Here is a 20,219-nt window from a genome sequence, read left to right as displayed (position 1 = left end):
TTATTTCCATAACACGCCCTTGAGTCTGTACTCTGAATGGTGACATAAGGGACCTAGAAGGTGCAGGGCTTGTCAGTCCAACCCCTACACAGTCTCATCAGGGCTGACCTTAAGGCAATTGGGCCAACTTGGGCCCTGCAGGCCGCTCCTAAGGGGCCACCTGCACCAAGGCACTCTAGATGGATTTTATTTATATCTATAAGATTTTGTGGACCTTGGGTGTGAACTGAGGTGCTACAAGAAAAAAAATCAAGTTATGCCCCACTGCTTCAAATTGGGCCCCACTGAGTAGCCCTGAGTCTAATAGTTGCTGGGCCTGAATGTGTGTGATAGGGGCTGAGTGGGGAAGGGCATCATGAGGGCATTGCTAAATAAACAGAGACATAAGCAACATTAAATTCCCATTAAACTCCAGTGTGGACAACCCCTCAGAGAAGAACATTGAGTTGCAACCACTCTGGGACAACAAAGTCCCTCACCACTCCTTTTAAGGCAGGCCTCTGGTCTTCTGCCTACTACGTAGACCAAACAATATGATGCTTAATGTCCACCCAGTGCTATTTTTCTAGAGAAAGAGGTGCCAGAACTCACCAGGAACAAATCTAGGGGTGGGGGTGGGGGTTAGAGACCCACCGGAGGAAGGAGAGAAAGCTTTCTACGTCACCCCCATCAAAAAAAAGCCGCCCTCGCCGTCTCCTCCTGTCTCTGCCTACTTTGCCCCCCCTCTCCTTCCCCGGACGAGCCACGCGGCTCTTGCTGTCCCTGCAAAGATGGGGGGAGGCGATGGAGCGAGAAAGAGGCGCGCTCGGGTGGGCTGGGAGTTAAAGGTTCAGGCGGCTTCACGGGCAACCCAGGGAGCCCACCTCTCGGTGTTTTTCTCCTGCGCTGCACGATAGCTCGCTTTCAGATCCAGGAGAACTTTTAAGGGTCTCTGATGCGGCTCTCTCCTCGCTCCTCACACTTGGCACGCGCTCGGCAGCCAGACGTTGAGGAACGTGGGGCAGGAAGTTTGGGAAGCGTGGCCTCTTTTCCTAGCATGGTCCTCCAGCTGCGTGGGCAGGGAGGTGGGTGGGTGGTGGACTCTCCTCCTCCTCTGGCTCCTCCTCCTCCCTCAGCGGCACTCTAGGATTGCAGAGGGGGAGCAGCTCTGCTCTCCCTGGACTCCAACTCTCCTTCCCGGACACTCAGCTTGCCGCCCGGCCCTGGTTCCCCGTGCCACTGGCGCCACAGGGTAGAGATGTGCCTGGGGAGAGGAATATTCCCTTTGAAATAAGGGAAATTTAAGGGATATAAAAAATCAGGGATAGCAGTGGGAAACGGCTTGGAATAAGGGAGTTTCCTGCAAAAAAAGGGAGACTTGACAGCTATGCTGGGGACTAGAATGACGAAGTTCCCACTGCAGTGGATAGAATGCAGAAGTGTCTTAATAACACAAATTTAAGCATATGAGTGTTCTAATTCACACTTGCACTTTTTGAGAACCTCATGTTTCATTATGAAATAAATAAATAAATAAATAAATGTCCGGTAGCACCTTAGAGACCAACTAAGTTTGTTTTGGTATAAGCTTTCGTGTGCATGCACACTTCTTCAGCTACTTACCTGAATTATGTTTCATTGTGTATGTTACACCACAGGATTTTTTTGGTTCAAATCCCTTTCACCTATGGACTTTCTAGTTGCCTAGACCAGACTTTCCCAACCTTGGGTCCCCTCCACAGATGTTGTTGGACTACAACTCCCATCATCCCTAGCCTGCAGGGCCAGTAGGGGAGCGGGGAAGCTAGTCTAGACAAGTCACTGGCTAAGCCTCATTTTCCTGTCCATATAATGAGACCATTAATTATCTAATTGGGGCTGTTGTGGGGATAAAGCATTAGGTTGGGAGTCTTATAGAAGTGATAATCGCTTTCTTTATGTGTATTTATTTTTATTTCATCTACAGCATACTGCACAGATGTCTCACAAAGCTGCTGTTAATATGACTGATTTTGAAGAACATGGCAAAGCTTTATTGCTAATCCTCCTAACTCTATGATAAATCTTCACTGTTTTGTACAAATACACACAATGACACAATGTGGCTGTGCTTCTTGCCACATCTTATCATGTTTCATTTTGCAAATCTCAGGACCTCGAGATTAGGATAAACACTATAAAATTTTAAATTCTATGGCTTAGCCTTGATGTATATATAAACTTTTACTCCATTTTTAAATGTGTGGTTTATCTTGCAGGATTTAGTTGCAGGATTTCTGTATTATAATAGATTTACAAGCTTTGGGAGCCAAACAGTTTTGGAATCTATAGGTGGATTCAAGGGCCAATGATAAATCCATAACCTGTTTTGGTACCCAAACCATGCTTCCAGCAGAAAAACAAATCTGGTGAACTGCTTCCAGATTTGGGTGGTGGGATTGGGTACCTCTCCTCCACATGTCCCTTTGAGATGAATGAGGGGCTATTGAAGATAGTCTAATGGCATGCTTGTTGTTGTCTGTTGATTTTATTGCTCTTTCCATTTCTGGCCCTAACTTGGCTTCTTCCAAGTTGTGTAGAACAGCTAGAACAGGTCAAAAGCACAGTACCCTAATGCTGGCCAGCAGAGGCTCTCCCAACTGGGTTGTGGCTTGGATGACAAAGTGGGAGGAGCTGGAGGAAAAGGGACTGACCCAAGGCACCTATCCCAAGAACAGATCCAAAAAGATAGAGACTCATGAAAATTGAGGGCATCCTCTATACAGCGCAGGGCATGTATTAGCTAGGCCTCTGTCTTTTTCCAGAAGAAAATACTAAATAGGTACTGTCCCCCTGTGAAAGTATAATGGGGGGTTTAGATATTTAGGAATTATTTTCCTTCACCAGGTGAAAAGAGTCAATGGGCTATAACACCTTCACCCGTATTTTGCTATCTGTTGGTTCCATTTTATTTCCTTATTGGAAATACTTGCATGTGATGAAGTAGTAACTTGGGGAAGCAGACTTCTGTGAAATTATTCTGTATGGCATCTCCTGCACATTACTTCCCGCTGAGCCATGAAACTCCAACTCTGCTCATTTTTAAAAATGCAAACTCCACATTATACACTTTCACAGGGGGACAGTACCTTTTCTTCTGGAAGGAGACAGAAAAGGGGGGCTTGGACATGCCTTGTTATTGTGACTACAATCCCTCAGAGGTAAAAGCTGTCCATTTCTGCACTATAGTGCAAATGGGATCCATTCAAAAGAAAGTTGGCTATAAGTAGTTATGCTTTTAGCCATCATAACCTTTATATCCAAACATCAGTTCCCTTGGTATATTATAGCAACACTTTTGCCATCTGGTAATCTTGACAGTTCACTGGCTTTCAGATTTCAAACTACCGGTATTTCATAGCACAGGTTGAAGAAAATCATTCATATTAGAACCCATAAGTTCAGGCACTACTTGAAATATAAGCTGCAGTGCTAATACGCCAATGAGATAATCTTGGTGGCAATTCACTGTACTTCTGAGATCACTTTTTAAAATCTGTAGAACAGAAATCTCTTTAATTTATAATATATTCACCAGTGAAAGCTCCTGATTAGATGAATATATTTTAGCAGCATGAATTTTAATACAGCGAGGGGGGAAAGTATTTGATTCCCCGCTAAATTTGCCCGTTTGCCCTCTGACGAAGAAATGCCCAGTCCGTAATTTTAATGGTAGGTTTGTTGTAGCTGTGAGAGACAGAATAACAACAGGAAAAACCCCAGAAACCCAGAAGTCAAGAGACTGATGTGCATTATAATGAGTGAAATAAGTATTTGATCCCGTATCAACCAGCCAGATATTAGGCTACCTATCTCTGACTTTGCTCTCATTTTTTAAAAAAGAATTTCTTCCGCATCATACTGACATATCCTTGCCTGGAAGAGCCTATAGCAAACCTTTCAGCAAAGCATCAGTGTGCATGGGATTGTGGCTTTTGTCATTATTAAAAGCTGCTGACCTCATAGGACACCTTTGCAAGACAGCCATAGAAATGAAGACTTGGAATCACTGCCATAAGTTTAGTAAGCAATTGACTGAAAAGCTCCTCAAACAAAAGGAACAAGTACATGTACATCAGAGTGGAAGGAAGAAATCCAGATATATTTTAGGATGCTATTCCATGTGTTTTGCAATGACCTGATTGAAGGGGATGATAAAGAGTTTTAAGGTTATTATTACAGTAGCAAGTCCTGCCTCTAAGAAGCCCTTTGCTTCTTATTCAGTCACAGGCATAAAGCTCCCAGATTGGTGGATGTGTACATTTTCAAATTCCATATAGATCTTTTACTATTGGGAGCTACACTGAAACATAGGTTGTATTATGAGTCCCAATTTTACATCTTGGAGGAGATGATCAAGATGAGGGATGGGAGGAGTTGGAGGAGTTGCTGCTCAACAATCTCAGGGAGGGTCCAAGTGATATGTTACCCTGACATGCTGCTCTGCCTACCCTCCTGTCACTCAGACACTCCATGCCAGCCTCACTGCTAGTTCCAGCACTGCCTTCCATTTTGCCAGAAAGCCTGCCTCTGTCCTTACTTTACAGATGAGGTGACCAAAGATGTACCCACTGCTCAGTCTGGTTCCGAGCCAGCACTGACACCTCCATTGCCTAGGACTTGGAGATGCCAGCACCAGTGTGAACAGACTGCTGAGACCCAACTTACCAGAAAGGGTTCTTGTTTACTTGTACAGTCCAAAGAAAAATCCCACTTGCTGCAGTAAAACCATGCCTGCCCCTCTGGGATCCAGATCCAAGGGCCTTCTGGCAGTTCCCTCACTGTGAGAAATGAAGTAACGGGGAATCAGACAAAGGGCCTTCTTGGCAGTGGCACCCTCCCTATGGAATGCCCTCCATCAGTTGTAAAGTAAGTAAATAACTACACAACTTTTAGAAGACATCTGAAGGCAGCACTGTATAGGGAAGTTTTTAATGTTTGCCCGAGTGGCTGGGGCAACCCAGTCAGATGGCTGGGGTACAAAAAATAAAAGTAGTTGTTGTTATAAATAATAATATAACAGCAAGCCAGGGGGCATGTCAGCTGTTGGATCAACAGCTTGTGTAGCCATGCCTTGAAACTGTTGCACTTTTGAACATTGCCTTGCTTATGTGCCACCATACCGACTGGTGGTACATAACGTTTTTAGCAGAGAATGTAATTGTCCTTTGTGCAGCATGAGCCAGGACAGGTTTTGAGCCTCTTCTGGATCCCCAGTGCAGCCCTTTGCTGTTAGATAGTTCAGAAATTAACCTAAGATGGACTGTGCTGACAGTAGGTCAGTTGATTTATGTATTTTCTGGTGCAAAGATGCTAAATAATGGCAAGTTCAACTAGAACGGATACTGTAAAGGCACTTAAAGCAATGTTTATGAGCTTGATACAGGAAAGCACTAGGACACATGTTTCATTTTGGACACACAGTCTGCTTCACTAAAACATGAACAAGGTGGAATTACACATTTACCTGGAAATAAGACTCAATGAACACAGTGGGGGTTATTTTTGCATAAACATCATGCTGCACAGCATAGATATAAATATCATCTAGCTTTCTAGTTTGTGGGAAATGCTTAGTGCATTTGGAACATTAAAAGAAAATTAAAACATGTTCAATTTTTCATGATGCCAAATGTAATAGCCTTTTGTTTCCACAAACGATCTCAGACAATCAAGATTGTTATTACCAATAAACTTTCCCTAGTGAATGTGTCCTTATTTGCAGAAAAATATATATTTAATTCTTAATTGGTGCTATTTTCAACTGATGTTTTTCAAAAATGTTATTTTATGCCATCATCTTACACTTCTCCTAGTAAATAAATAATGGATAAACCTATCATTCACAAAAGGTGTGCATATTCTTTTTAAGCACTGCATAACCCATTCAATTGTTTGTTTACTTGAATGCAAGTCTCACTGACTTAGCTGAGATGTATTCAAGTGAGGATACATAATATTGAAACAAGTGCTTCCAAGTATATGACATACATTGTCATATACTGGTAATTCAGGAACTCATCAACCATTTAACTGCATAGATACACCAGCTGGAAATTATTAGGGTAAAAAAAAAAATCAAATCAACCTGACTTCTCTTCATTTACCATTTTGTAAGCATTTTAAAATGTTTAACCCCTGAACCACCACCACTCCAACTTCCAAAATGGAAATGTATGTGAATGCGGCAAATATTTATGCATTCAGTATTCCAAAATAGTAGATGAAGGATTCTGTTTCCTTACAGTTCATAATGTACTCATTTCTACCGTGGGGTTCACTGCTTAATTTAAAACCAAATAGAGATAGTATAGATTACTGTTAAAGTAAGCATATAAAGAGTCACTGTCTGTGCGAATTCTAAATCACACAGTTTTGATAGGGTCTCATGTGAGCTTCCTTTGTGCTACAGCAAAAGAAGCAAACCATGGTAAAGAGGAGACTGCATTGCTTAATTTAAGCATGGTCTCTTTCCTGGGAAGACTTGTGACTAGGTTTATATGCTAACTCTGAGTAATCCCCCAAATAATGTGGTGTGGTCATAAGGTCAGCAGGGTTTGAACGAGATTGTTAAATTCGCCCTCTGCTGAGCTGTAATGCACATACCAAACACAAAACACAAATGCACATACTCCTCAACCCTGAAGTAAATGAAGAAACTCTGTTTGTACAAAGTTCTGTATGCTCATTGGTGCCTCTGCAAATGTCCCTTGAGCAATGGCTATGGGATACCAACTGCTTGATTATGATTGTGGTTTAATGACACAGTTAAGCATGTGGATGGGTTGATCAGTATATAAGAAGAACCCTGCTGGATCAGACCAAAAGTTTATTTCCTTGACTATTCTAGTTCCCCCAGTGGCTATACAGATGCTCTGGGAAGTCTATGTGCAGTGCATGTGGGCAATAGCCTTCTCTAGCTGTTGCCCCACAAGGCTGATACGTGCTGATGCTGGACCTTCCTGAACGGCATCTCCTAAGCAGCACTGAGAGAATGTGTCAGTTGTGCATTGGCAATAAGAAGCCAAGCTAGAACTCTATAACATGCCCTTTAAAAAGCAAAACACCCATTCACAGATACCACTCATTGTTCCTGGCCCATTTATGATTTGCATCAATAAAGCTTTGCCCCATCTTGACAGGTTCTGTGGGAAAGCACTGAAATGCACAACAGTCAGTCACATTTATAGTCCACAACTGTTATGTACTGAGCTGAATCCTAGAACAATAGGATCCAGAATGCAGCAGTCTGATTGGTCCGCAGGAGCCACCCAATCCAAGAGCAGCCAATCAGGCTCCTGGAGGAAGTGAATCTGCAACCTGATTGGCCTACAGGAGTAGCCCAGAATTAGCCAATCATGTGGGGCCCATTGTGTAAATAATGTATATATAGCAGACATTTTGGGGAAAGATCTATTCATTGCTACTGTGAGCTGAATAAAGAGCATGAAATTCACACTTGACTCCGAATACGTTTCACTGGCGACGAAGGTGGGATCCCGCTGAGCTGACTGCCATAAACAGCACTGCAGCACCGCCACCTGTCGCACCACTGCCTCGCACCGTGTATCCAGGCTTCAGCTCCGGGACCCAAGGAACTCAGATTGGCAACTGACAGCAGCTTCTCACCGTTCAACCCAGCATCAAGAGACTGGGAAGGGTATGCCACCTGTTTCACCTTCCTCCTTGAAGCTAAAGGGGTCACCAACAATGCCAAGAAGAGGGCGACATTCTTCAGCGTCTGCGGAGAGGAGACGTTCGAAATTGCCTGGGCTCTCCTTGCACCTGAAGACGTCGCTACCGTTTCTTGCGAAACAATAATAGAACGGCTGAAGGGGTACTTCTCGACACAGCCCCAACCCTTCACATCCCCCCCCAAAAAAGTATTTCTTTCCATATAATGAAGAAGCTAAAAAGTAGAAGAAAGTCAATATATTTTTCATAATGAAAAAATTAAGCTAGATTAGGACAAAATTAAAACCATTAACGACTCTGGAAAAGCTGCTTAGGCATCTTTATAGCTTGGAACATAAATTTGTAACAGATCAGTATTTACAATAGTTTTGTAAAGTTCTGTTTCCATGACCAGGAAGGCCATATACCACTTTCTGGGAACCACTTAGAACCATACAATCATAGAATGGTAGAACTGGAAAGGGTCCCAATGGTCATCTAGTCCAACCCCCTGCCATGCAGGAATCTTTTGCCCAATGTGGGGCTCAAACCCATGACCTTAAGTTTAAGAGTTTTGGGCTCTACCGACTGAGCTAGCCTCAGTGGGTGCATCAGTTGGGCAATTCTGTCTCTCTAAAAATCACACAAGAGTAACACATAGGCCCCTGCCTTATACTGAGGCAGACCATTGGCCCATCTAGCTCAGTATTGCCATACACTGACTGGAGTAGCTCTCCAGGGTTTCAGACAGAAATTATTCCAAGCCTTACCTGGAGATGATGGAGATTGAACCAATACCTTTCTGCATGCAAAGTACTATAGAAGTTATTTTTCTGCTGAGCTACAGCCCTTCCCCAAATGCATGCAATTTGCATATGGAATGCCATTAAAACCAGCTTCCAAAGCTGCTGTGGGGAGAACATTTAAGTGAATTAGTATAAATGCTTTCCTATACAGTATTCTGGAAGACATAACCTCAACAAGAATTCCATTATTTTTATTATAAACTTTGAAGTGAATTAGAGTAAATGCTTTACACTATTTGGGGAGAAATAATGATCTCAACAGGAAATTCATTAACTGCTAAATCATTAACTGGCTACTTAAAGTAACATTTTGCAGTGTGTGTGTTTATAGAATGGATTAAAATTATTGGCTTAATTACTGAAATAAGGTAAATCACTGAAAGAATAAAAAAAAATGTTTTATTCCATTTGCAAGAAAGTATTCATCTACCTTGTGATAGGTGAAGGCAGCCCTGAAATTGGGCTCTGTGTAAGATCTAAACCAGCATAACCTGGATGAAGCCAGTTGGAGTCTTGGACAAAGAAGTTCCTACCGTATCTGTTCATAAGATGGGTATGGACTGCAGAGACTCAGTACTGTGTAGTGACTGCAGTGTTACACTAAGCCTGGGAGACCAGGGTTAAAATCCCAGTGTAGCCCTGAAACTCACTGGATGCCACTGGATAGTCACAGTTTCTCTCAGCCTAACCTACAGGATTGTTGTGAATAATTGGAGGGAGTGTCCTTGTGTAGCAGCTTGAGGTCCTTGGCAGAAAGGTGGGATATACTGAGGTCCTCCTCCTCTGAAGGTCTTCTGCTGGTTCACTCACTCAAAGAAGCTAAGATACAGGGAACCAGGCAGAGGGCCTTCTCGGTAGTGGCACCCTCCCTGTGGAACGTCCTCCCCCTTCAGTTGTCAAGGAGTTAAAGAATTACACAACTTTTAGAAGACATCTTAAGGTAGCCCTTATCAGGAGGTTTTTAATGCTTGATGTTTTATGGTTTTAGGTATGCTGTAAGCTGCCCAGAGTGGCTGGGGAAATCCCTGCCACGGGGTGAATAAATGAATAATTGTAATAGTAAAGAATACTTGCCATGCCCTTCCACCACCTGACACAGGGGTGATGTGTTGCTGCTAGGCCAATGCCAACTTCCATCTTTCAACATGCACATGCAGGTATGTGTATAACATATGAAAGCAAAAGTAGCTTCAAAGCCCAGCACGAGCACAAAACCCTATATAAGTTTGTGCTGATTCCCTTCAGGGCTGGACGAGACATTTTTGTTGCCTGAGGCAGAGCAGCAAAGGCTGTCAAGGTGCCCAAGTACTCAAGGCTACCCATGTTATTCTGACATCTGAGGCAGAACCATCCCATAAGCCCCTCTCCCTGGTAGTAAAAGTAAAATCATAACAAATGGAATAACTATAATTTTCTGTTCATTCATAAGATCACAAAAATTGACTTGAATGTTTGTGTGAGGAGGGTTGCTAGAGCGGAAGTTCCCCCCTCCAATACCTAAATTAATACCCACCTACAAAAGCAGAAATACAAATGAAAGAAATTGACACAAAACCAAATGCTAGATGCAGACGTGGCCAAACCCTTTTTTCTTTGGCCATATGATCTTCTAGGCAGCCCCCTGTAGGGCACATGCCACTTGTGGATGGGTTCAGAGGGTAAAGTGAGCGGAACAATGAATCTAAATTTTACTTTTGTACAATTGTCCCTAACACACATTTATCACCCCCTTTATCCTCTATTCAGGCAACTGAGAAGCATTATCGGAGGTCAAGGATACATTCCAGCCAGGAAAAAAAAAAACCATTCCAAGATGGTATGAAGCACAGCTGGTCAGAGGTGTGGCCTGAGGGGAGAAGGTATGGCCTGAGGAGGTAGTGTGGCCTGAAGAAAGTCCCAAGGGCCAGACAGGCCTGGAAGGACACATTTGGCCTGCAGGCATGAGGTTCCCCACCCCTGCACTAAGGGCTGCATGTCTGTGGTGAGTATGGCAAAATTGCATACTCTGCAACATTTCTCTAATGAAAATAGGGACGTTCTATTTCATCATCATCATCATCATCATTTTTTTATTTATACCCCACCCATCTAACTGGGTTGCCTCAGCCACTATGGGTGGCTTTCAACATATATAAAAACATAATAAAACATTAAACATTTAAAAACCTCCCTATACAGGGCTGTCTTCAGATGTCTTCTCAAGCTCGTACAGTAACTTATCTGCTTGGGTCGGGAGTCACATAACTCCATACACTCCACCATTTATCTGATGAAATAGGGATGTCCTAAGGAAAATCGGGACATTACAGGATCAAATCAAAACATGGGATGATCTGGATCAAATCAAAATCCAGAACTTAGGGACACTTAGAGGGTCTGAAATTGGCCAGCACAAACTCTCTCTGTTTTTTACACACACACACACACACACACACACACACACACTACTTGTTAATTCAGAGAGGCAGGCACACACACAATCAGACAAACATGTGCATGGACACACACACACACATTCAGTAACTAGAGCCTTTGCCCCGAGCTCCTTTTTCCAGAAGGCTAATTTGAGGAGGGATGGAAAATAGGTCCCATTCCACAAAGAGAACTAATAGATAGCCACCTTGCCACAGGCAGTGCTCCTACACATTCTTCTTAACTCTGAGTGGGCCACTGGGAACCATGCCCCCAAGGAAGCCATATTTGACTCTGGCCTTCCTAAGCCTTAAAATTGTCATCCTCATACATTCACACTTAATATAAACCTTCGTTACACAATGAAGGTTTGCAACCTTCATTTCCTTTGTGACCTGTGGCCACAACCATTCTAAATATAACACAGCTTTTCATAATTTAAATGAAGTAACATAACATGTAATTTCACCAGAAATTGGACTTAATACAGTGTGAATTAATAGGCTACATCTATTTCCTGTTTATTTAAGACGTTCTAGGAGAGAACCACAGCGGACCCGTTTGAACGAAAGCTCTGTGGCATTGGTTTACACAGTTATACGCAAAGCGGCAATAGAAAATTAGATTACATAGCACAGCCTTGATAAAATGTTTAGTTAAAGCATGTTTAATTTGACCTGTTGGTCTGAGGCCAAATTTTGCAGTCAGCCATGAAGCAGTTGGGCAGCATGTGTGAAATTGAGGTTAGAACTGCTGCTGCTATACTTAAGTCTGCTGCAAGCTCATTAAATCACTGCTCTGTCCAAAACCAAAAAAGGTCAATTAAAAGAAGAGGGGGAAAGTGCCACTTTTGGTGCGCCCAGCAGATTTAGCAGGACCAGTGCTATGTTGTGACTTGTTTCCTTTTTTAGATTTTATAGCCTCTTATTTATTTATTTATTTAAAAAAGGCTTGTCGTGTGGCACAAGGAGCAGCTGTTTGAGACACATGAGACCAAATTCCCCTAAGGCATGGCTTATCTAGTTGCACAGTTTTGTTTTTGTTTTTTTGTTTTACTCTAGGCTGTTATATTTCTCTGGCGTGCTTATTTTTGCTCCAGATTTGGACTTTAAACATAGCAATGTGGCACAATTCTATACTACTGTACCTAGAATTCAGTCCCACTGAATTTAAGGAGACTCATGTCCAGATAAGTGGCATAATATTGCAGTCTTGGGTAATAAGCAGCAAATTTACACTCACTTGCCATAAACTAACGGTAAGTCCCCTTGAACATAATGGAATTCATCTGTGAGAACAACTACATTACACATTCAGTAGGGATGGGCGAATCCGTCAATTGCAGTTTCTCATTTTTCAAGTCTTCAGTTATCCACATTTCAGCATCAGTATGCTTTAACTTATGAAAACTCACCAGCATTTTAGTGCAAAATTTCCCAATATTTCTGTATGCAATTTTACTTAATACACACATTTTTCAAAGCAATTTTGCATAGTATAATGCATTTTTATATCTTATTTTCACTATTATATTCATTTGATGCAAATTTTATCCTAGCATATGCATTCTGTACACATAGGGTCCATATCATATGGTTTAACACGCAGCATGGTAGTTGCCAACTTGGTCAGCAACACTGCACTATATGGAAACCTGCCTGCAGGACCGGTGCTAGGGCTTCTTGCGCCCTAGGCAAGACCACCTTCTGGCACACCCCCCCCACCAAAGCCTGCTTTAGCAGGAGCCGGGGGGGTGTAGGGGGCAAGCAGCACCTCTCCACTACAGCGGAGAAGCTGCTGCTAGCCCGTCCCGCCCAAGCCTGGCCAGCGCCCCCTCCATTTTGGCGCCCTAGGCAATTGCCTAGTTCGCCTTAATGGACGCGCCGGCCCTGCCTGCCTGCATGAAGCAGCTCCTGCTGGCATCTTCCAACAGCTCGCCACTTTCTCCTCATTCAAATTTCCCCCAGGATTGTACAGGTCAAAATTACTTGGTCTTGTTTCTCAAGTAGAACTGATGAATTTGAATCCATCATGATCTGATTGATTTTTATTTTTCAGCTTTGCTCAGAGCACTGTGAATGCACAGCTATCGATTCCTTCAATTCATTTGTGACTCTTTTCCACCCCAAATGTGTGTGTGTGTATTTCTAAAGCACTGCCAAAAAGCTGCACTCTCTGTGTGATTATTATATGATTGCATCCAGATTTTTGTTAATGCACAAGTGCATATGTGCAGATTAATAAAAAGCTGCACAAAAGGAGTTGTTGTTGTTGTTGTTGTTGTAATATTTTATTACCCACCCTTCAGCCTAAGATTCCATACTCATATTATGATCACACCAAGACTTCACTTATTTTGGCAGTGTGCTAGCTGTACACACATGCACATTTTATTATGTACAGATTTTTAAATATGGAAATTTTCTGAAGGAACTGAACTCCATGGCAAAGTAGACAAGTTCCTATTCCATAAATAGTTTCAAAAATTGTTCTATTTTAGCAGCTAGAGAGACATGTTATTTATTGGCTTGTCAGTTACAATTTAATCCATATGCTCACATTAAATTAACCATATGGGGTAATGCAGATCTGAAGACAGAGAAGCAGTCTTGGGAGAAATGGTTGGAATGTGGAATATATACATTATACCAGCTGATAGGCTCAGATTGAGATTTTTAATATATATAAAAAATCTTATTTTACAGCTTAAATATCGCTTACTGATGAGAAATAGCAATAACTTCAATTACAACATTTGTTGGGGTGTATTTATGGCTCATTTGCTTTGGTGCTTTGGCACCTCCTAAACTGTTTGGTGTTACAGAAAACTAAACCCATGTTTAACTCATGTTAAATGGATTTTGGTAAGGTAGAAGTTTAGAAATTTAGAGAAGTGTGCAGCAGGGAATTAGAAGGTATTATACAATGGAAACAATGGAAAATTGGTATAGAGTCTATACAAAATGTTTCTTCAAATTGAGATTAGTGAAGCAAAAGTCAATCTTTTGAGCATACTGGACTCTACAACATTCATAGGAAAGCATTTATAATACAGATGTGGAATATGCAATGCTGAGGAGGCCTCTTATGACATCAGCTTCTCCAGTGATATCTACCTTTCGGTCTTCAGTTGTTACAGCATGTAACTTTTAAACTATATTCCTGTAGTATGGGGATTAGATTTGGCCAAACTGCGGGAGGCAGTGAAAGATAGGCGTGCCTGGCATGCTGTGGTCCATGGGGTCACGAAGAGTCGGACACGACTGAACGACTGAACAACAACATTTACAGTGGTCTTAGGACCTCACTGCCCTAGCTACTTTTGAATATATTCCATATAGGCATCCATTTCATGTGCATGTTGTGTGTTAAATTAATATTTATTCTGATTTGCTGACAGTAGGGTTGGAAGGATCTGCCAATTTTGGTTCTCTCCTGTTTCTCATTTTTACAAATCACATTAGGTTCTCCACATCTTGCAGCAATTTGCAACAAAAATCCTCATTAAAATTCATGAGCATTTTAGTGCAAATTTCTCCTAGTAAACACACTTTATATGCAGTTTTCACTAATGTGCATAAGTTCCCCTAATATAATGCATTTTTGTATGTTCCTTTCACAAATATAATTGTTTTTATGCACACTTCCCCCCAATATATGCATCTTTGTAAACATTGTTTGGTAGCCATTTTTTGTGACCTAGTGCCACTTGAAGATAATGGGAAAGAAATCAGTTTAAAAGAGCCATTGGATAGAACCTTGGGATAGACAACAGGAATGAATAAACAACTTGGATCAGATATAATAACAGTAATGGAAACTTGCCGTCATAGAAATGAAATGCCATTCTGCATACAAGCAGGACTTGGCTTTTGAATCCATCAACTTGATTCAGGCAAATATTCACAAGGCTATGAATGTGATTGAAAAGAGGGATGCCAAGGTTACCCTCTGCCTACGCAGTGTGATAAATACACTGACACATCTACTGAAGTGACAAACTTGCATGTGAAAATGGAACTTAACTCATTGGCATAGGATGATGGCGATGATGCAGCCACAGGGGTTGGGTGACGGATGGAGCTGACATTTGGAGGTTATTCTGAGTATGAGCTCTCGCCTGAGCATTTCATATAGCTAAATGTGTGGCAAAATGAGGTTCTGATGTGCTATACTAGTATTATATGAGACGTGTTTCCTCAAGATTCCATGCTAGTTATCAACAGATGTATTAAATCTTTCTGTATGGCATTCCAGGATGATTTGCAAAGGGAGGGGATTGCTACGTTAGGGGAACCTAATATAACAATATTTAAACAGGACAAGGTCTGCAAATTTGGTTGCTAACATGGTGGCCTCCAGATGTTGTTGGACTACAACTCATTATTTAGGATTTTATTTTATTTTATTTTATTTTATTCTATTCTTAACTTACTTAGTATAGATTATAAGAAGATGTACACCTGGAGCAGAGCCATCATAACTACAAGTGTCTTAGGAAGATAAGAATTCTGACTGGAATTCAGTGCTTCACTGGAGGAGTAGGAGTTTGTGAATGGTAGATAAGCTGTTAAATATATCTGCCTGCCCTTTCCTTAGCTACTGTACCCTGCTGACCTAGGCTGTTTCTTTGTCTTGGTTGATCTTGGAGGGAGAGAACTGAAACCAGCTGTGGGTAATGTGAAAGACCTGGCCCATAGACCTAAAGGGTGCTGCTGCTTGAAGGATCATAGCTAAGTGGCAGAGACTCCTCCCTGAAATCCTGGAGAGCTGCCGACAGTCTGTGTTGACAATACTGAGCTAGTTGGACTAATGGTCTGACCTGGTATAAGGCTGCTTCCTATGTTCCTAACGTTCAGTAGTAGCTTACAGTATTTTTTGTTTTGTTTTTAAAGTTCTCTTTCTCTTTCCTTCCCCTTTCTATTTTGGGTTCCCACCCTTTCCCCTTCCTTTCTTCTCTTACCCGCTTCCCTGCTCAGTTTTCTGTTTGTTTTGGAAGGTATGAAGGTTATAGTAGTTGGTCTGATGGGTGGTTGGGCGTGGGAGTTTATAGCTCAGGCAAAGAGCCTGAGCAGCTGGAATATTAGTGAGATAAAGTTGCTCATTGCTGTTTGGAGCAATAATTTTATCGACACAGAGCTGCCTTTGGGGATGAGGCAAGGAGACGACGTTATTGATTTATCTTTACTTTAATTCCAAGGCTCTTTGAATTGTTATCTGGTCAGCTGTTTTTGTTTGACAAAGTGATTAGGATTTTCCAAGCATTGCTGGTTTAAAAATGGTTTATTTTATTATTCATATTTCATACCCTATTTGATTTTTCTTTTGTATTCTGTTTTGAGATATATTTATTTATTGTCTTTGAGTTCTGCTCAGTATATTGTTTGGTTTTTTGGTATTGTATTTTGACCTACACTTTGCATGCAGTTTTCAGATTCTTTTATACTATATTTGATTTTCATATTCTATATCAACTTGAGCTTTTGTTTATTCAATATCTGATCTGTATTTTGTCCATGGCTTTGAGATTCTTTCATATGCTACGAGATCTCTACTTTCTATTATGCTTTGAAACACTGGTTTATTGTATTTGATTTTGATTTTCTATACATCACTTTGAGATTCTTTTGACTGTAAAGCAATTGGGACGTTTTCTAAATAGCTAGATAGAACTATCCTATAAGGGGGTCATAACTGTTGGACAACCAGGTCACACAAGGATATCACCAACTTTGTTGGTTGTTTTATATTGCTACTGCTACCTGAAAGATGATTCATTTCAGTGAGAGTGAAATTCCAGAGGAAGAGGTGCAGAGTTTATTCCAGTCTCTAGATGAGAGCTTGAGTTTAAGGGACAGCAACTTGGCTGGGAGTAGGGCTGCTGCCCATGAACACACATCTATATGATTTGGATGTTTGTTACACTACAGATCTCTTTGTAGGCATTTCTGTTGGATCATAGTCCTCTTCATGCTGGCCATGTATTTTTATGAAGTGAGTGGAGAGAATAATTATTGGACTATTCTTGGTTGTAGTTGTGAGTATAATAATGCTTAGCTCACTTTTTAGATGCTGTATTTTTAAAATAGGTTAGAATTATTTATACTTGTCTTATTAATGATCTGCTAATTATATAAGCTGTGGTGTAACTATGGTGTTTTTTGTTTTGTTGTTGTTGTTTATTGCTTGCAGGCCCCTTCGGCTTATTTTGAATAGAAAGTGGCATAGAAATGCAATTAATCAAATCAATAAGCAAGAGGTTCAAATCAGGGAAAGCAGAATATCCAATTATGAAGACTGAATCCTGGCAGTAGAAGTGGCATGCAATAGGGAGAAATGGGCCAACACTGACAGTTCAAAAGGTGCATGAAGAAACAGAGGAATGAGAAATGCAAATAATGCAGCAGCCCAACTCTGTATTAAAGGGACGTTGTCCCCAACACTGTTCTGATACTGGAAGCAACCCAGGCTGGGGGAGGAGGTGAAATGCATGAAACAAGGGGTGGGGGTGGGGAGTAAGAATTGGGGTGGCTTCAGCTCACTTTGGGCATGCACCCATTTGCAAATATTATCTATTTAATAATATTAGTTTTATAGGTGCAGAACAAGAAAAAGGAAAAACAAATCCCCAACTCTCCCTCCCCACCCTCTCCTTGGTTGCGCCAGTGAGCATTATGTAATCCATCCCATCCCAAAATGCTTTTCCACATGTGTCTGTGCATACCTGGTGGATGCAATCCATGATCTTTTGCTGTAGCATATGTCATAAAACTTGATAGAGCTCAGTATAGAACTTGTCAGTTGAATGTTCATTTCTCATGAGTCAAGCTTCCCATTAATGCCCAGGTCCAAATTTAGGTAGTTCATTCTAATAAGTCTCCCACCACAGTTCTCCAGTGCTTAGCAATTGTCAGTCCAGTTGCTACAATAAGATACTGTATATCACTAAGTCTTTACAGAACAATGTTTCAAAGACAGGATCAAAAGGAGAATGGAGAGTGGACTTAGGGTCAGGCAAAATTTTCTTCTTAGTTATGTATTTGATTTCCTGAAACCCTTTTCAGCAAAAATAAAACAACTTTAGGGCAAGTTCATCACATGAAGTAAAAGGAGCTGGAGGCCCCTGTGCCCTCTTTGGTTCCTAGTATATCGATTCTAATCACCCAATGTCCACAGAGTGGTTTACATAAAAAAAGAAGATAAACTACATCATTACAACTCACAGAACACAATTAAAATAATAATAAAACCATGCATGCAAAACAATTCCTATAAAACCAAAGATGCTCAAGGTTCAAACACAGTCTTACTGTAGACACTGAAAGCTAGGGGAAAAACAACAACTAAATTTCCATCAAACAGTGAAAGCCCAACAATGACTAATGTTTGATGTTTTATCGTGTTTTTAATATTTTGTTGGTAGCTGCCCAGAGTGGCTGGGGAAACTCAGTCAGATGGGTGGTGTATAAATAATAAAATTGATAACAACAACAACAACAACAACAACAACAACAACATGATGTCATTTAAGTGCTCTCCAGGTGTTCTCTAAATGTATTAACTAAGCACACAGGGGGGTTAGCAGAGATGAGTGTGACACCCACTATTATCATTTTCCCTGGAAAAGTTCTAAAAAGTGCTGGTTGACTACATAAGTTCAGGGGTCTCCCGACTTCAGACTGTTGCCCTCCAAGTTGTGAAGGGCAATGAGAATAATGATGTGGGGGTGGAGCTAGCATGCTCCTCCCAACTACCCCCCCTTGCATGTTTAGTTAACACATTTAGATGATGCCTGAAGAGGGCTACATATGCATCTGGAACCAGTGTAGGAGCCTAACCTCTGTGGGAAAGCGTGTGGTTTCCTTGCCATTTTGAAAACTCATAAATCACAATTTGCATAGAGTTTGCTACTCCCTAAATGCTGGTGATTGAGTTATAGAAAATTCTGTTGGACAAGGCAGTAGTGAGCGCATTAGAAAGATCTGTAATGACTGCATTGCTGCAAAAGAAGTGTTAGAGATAATCCACTGCCATCTGTCTTTATTTTGCAAAGCCACTCAACTGGAGACCATATTTACAAAGGAAAAACAACAACACTTATTACAAGAGCTGAAAGACTAGTGCAAAATTATCTTCACAGAGATACAGCCGCATTCCAAATAGTACTATGTTCATTAATCTGAAGCCTCACAAAGCAAGCTTTTATTAAAAAAAAACAAACTGCAGATTTTTGTGTAATCAGAAGGATGCATAGGTGTGTAGGCTACTGAGTGTTACTTCTGGGCATAATTTTCTTCTAAATGATTTCTGTTCAGTGTGTCGCACAGCGGTAAATTAATCATGCAGTCTTCTTCATAAATAGAATAAAACTTTACTGTTCATAAACAGCATAGTTAAAGATCATACACAGAGTGCTCATAGCAGCTGTCTGACTCTTCACAGAGGCACAGTCTTAGTTACTGATTCACTACAGTCCTGGAGCCACTCTATCTGCCTTAGCTTTACATGACAACAACAACAGTACTGTTCCACAGACTACTCCATACACAATCCATACAGCTCTCTGACTGAGGCCCATAGAGAGGCTGGCCACTTTTATAGGGAGAATGAGTCATCACCCAAGATGAGTCAGAAGTCACAGTGACTTAGCAGTTTGCTGTTAACAGTTAGCAGTTAGCAGGCTTAGGCTTGAATGATTGTGTAGGCCTTACTGCTTCTTCAGCTCTCAAGAACCTTTGTCTCATGACACAGTGGCCACAACATTATCACACAGGGTTGGTTTACTGAATATGAAATATGAATAGCATACAATCAAAAAGAAAAATGGCTGAACATCCTACAAGGTGGAGCTAAATTGCCTAATGCACAGAAATATAGTACATAATTTGCAAGAAAGAAAAAGGACTAACAGTGCTGAGTGCCATTCTAAATGCACCTACAAGCCCCATAATTCCAAGTATAGGATTACCATTGCAAATGAGTGACTTGTAGGGAAAACAGGCGGCGATCATTTTTGTTGTTGTTGTTCAGTCGTGTCCGACTCTTCCTGACCCCATGGAACAGAGCACGCCAGGCACCCCTATCCTCCACTGCCTCCCGCAGTTTGGCCAATCTCATGCCAGTCGCTTCGAGAACACTGTCCAACCATCTCATCCTCTGTCGTCCCCTTCTCCTTGTGCCCTCCATCTTTCCCAACATCAGGTCTTTTCCAGGGAGTCTTCTCTTCTCATGAGGTGGCCAAAGTACTGGAGCCTCAGCTTCAGGATCTGCCCTTCCAGTGAGCACTCAGGGCGATCATTTTAGGCGCAT

Source organism: Lacerta agilis, chromosome 7 (genome assembly GCF_009819535.1).
Source record: "Lacerta agilis isolate rLacAgi1 chromosome 7, rLacAgi1.pri, whole genome shotgun sequence".
Taxonomy (NCBI): domain Eukaryota; kingdom Metazoa; phylum Chordata; class Lepidosauria; order Squamata; family Lacertidae; genus Lacerta; species Lacerta agilis.
Note: the sequence above shows the minus strand (reverse complement) of the source record.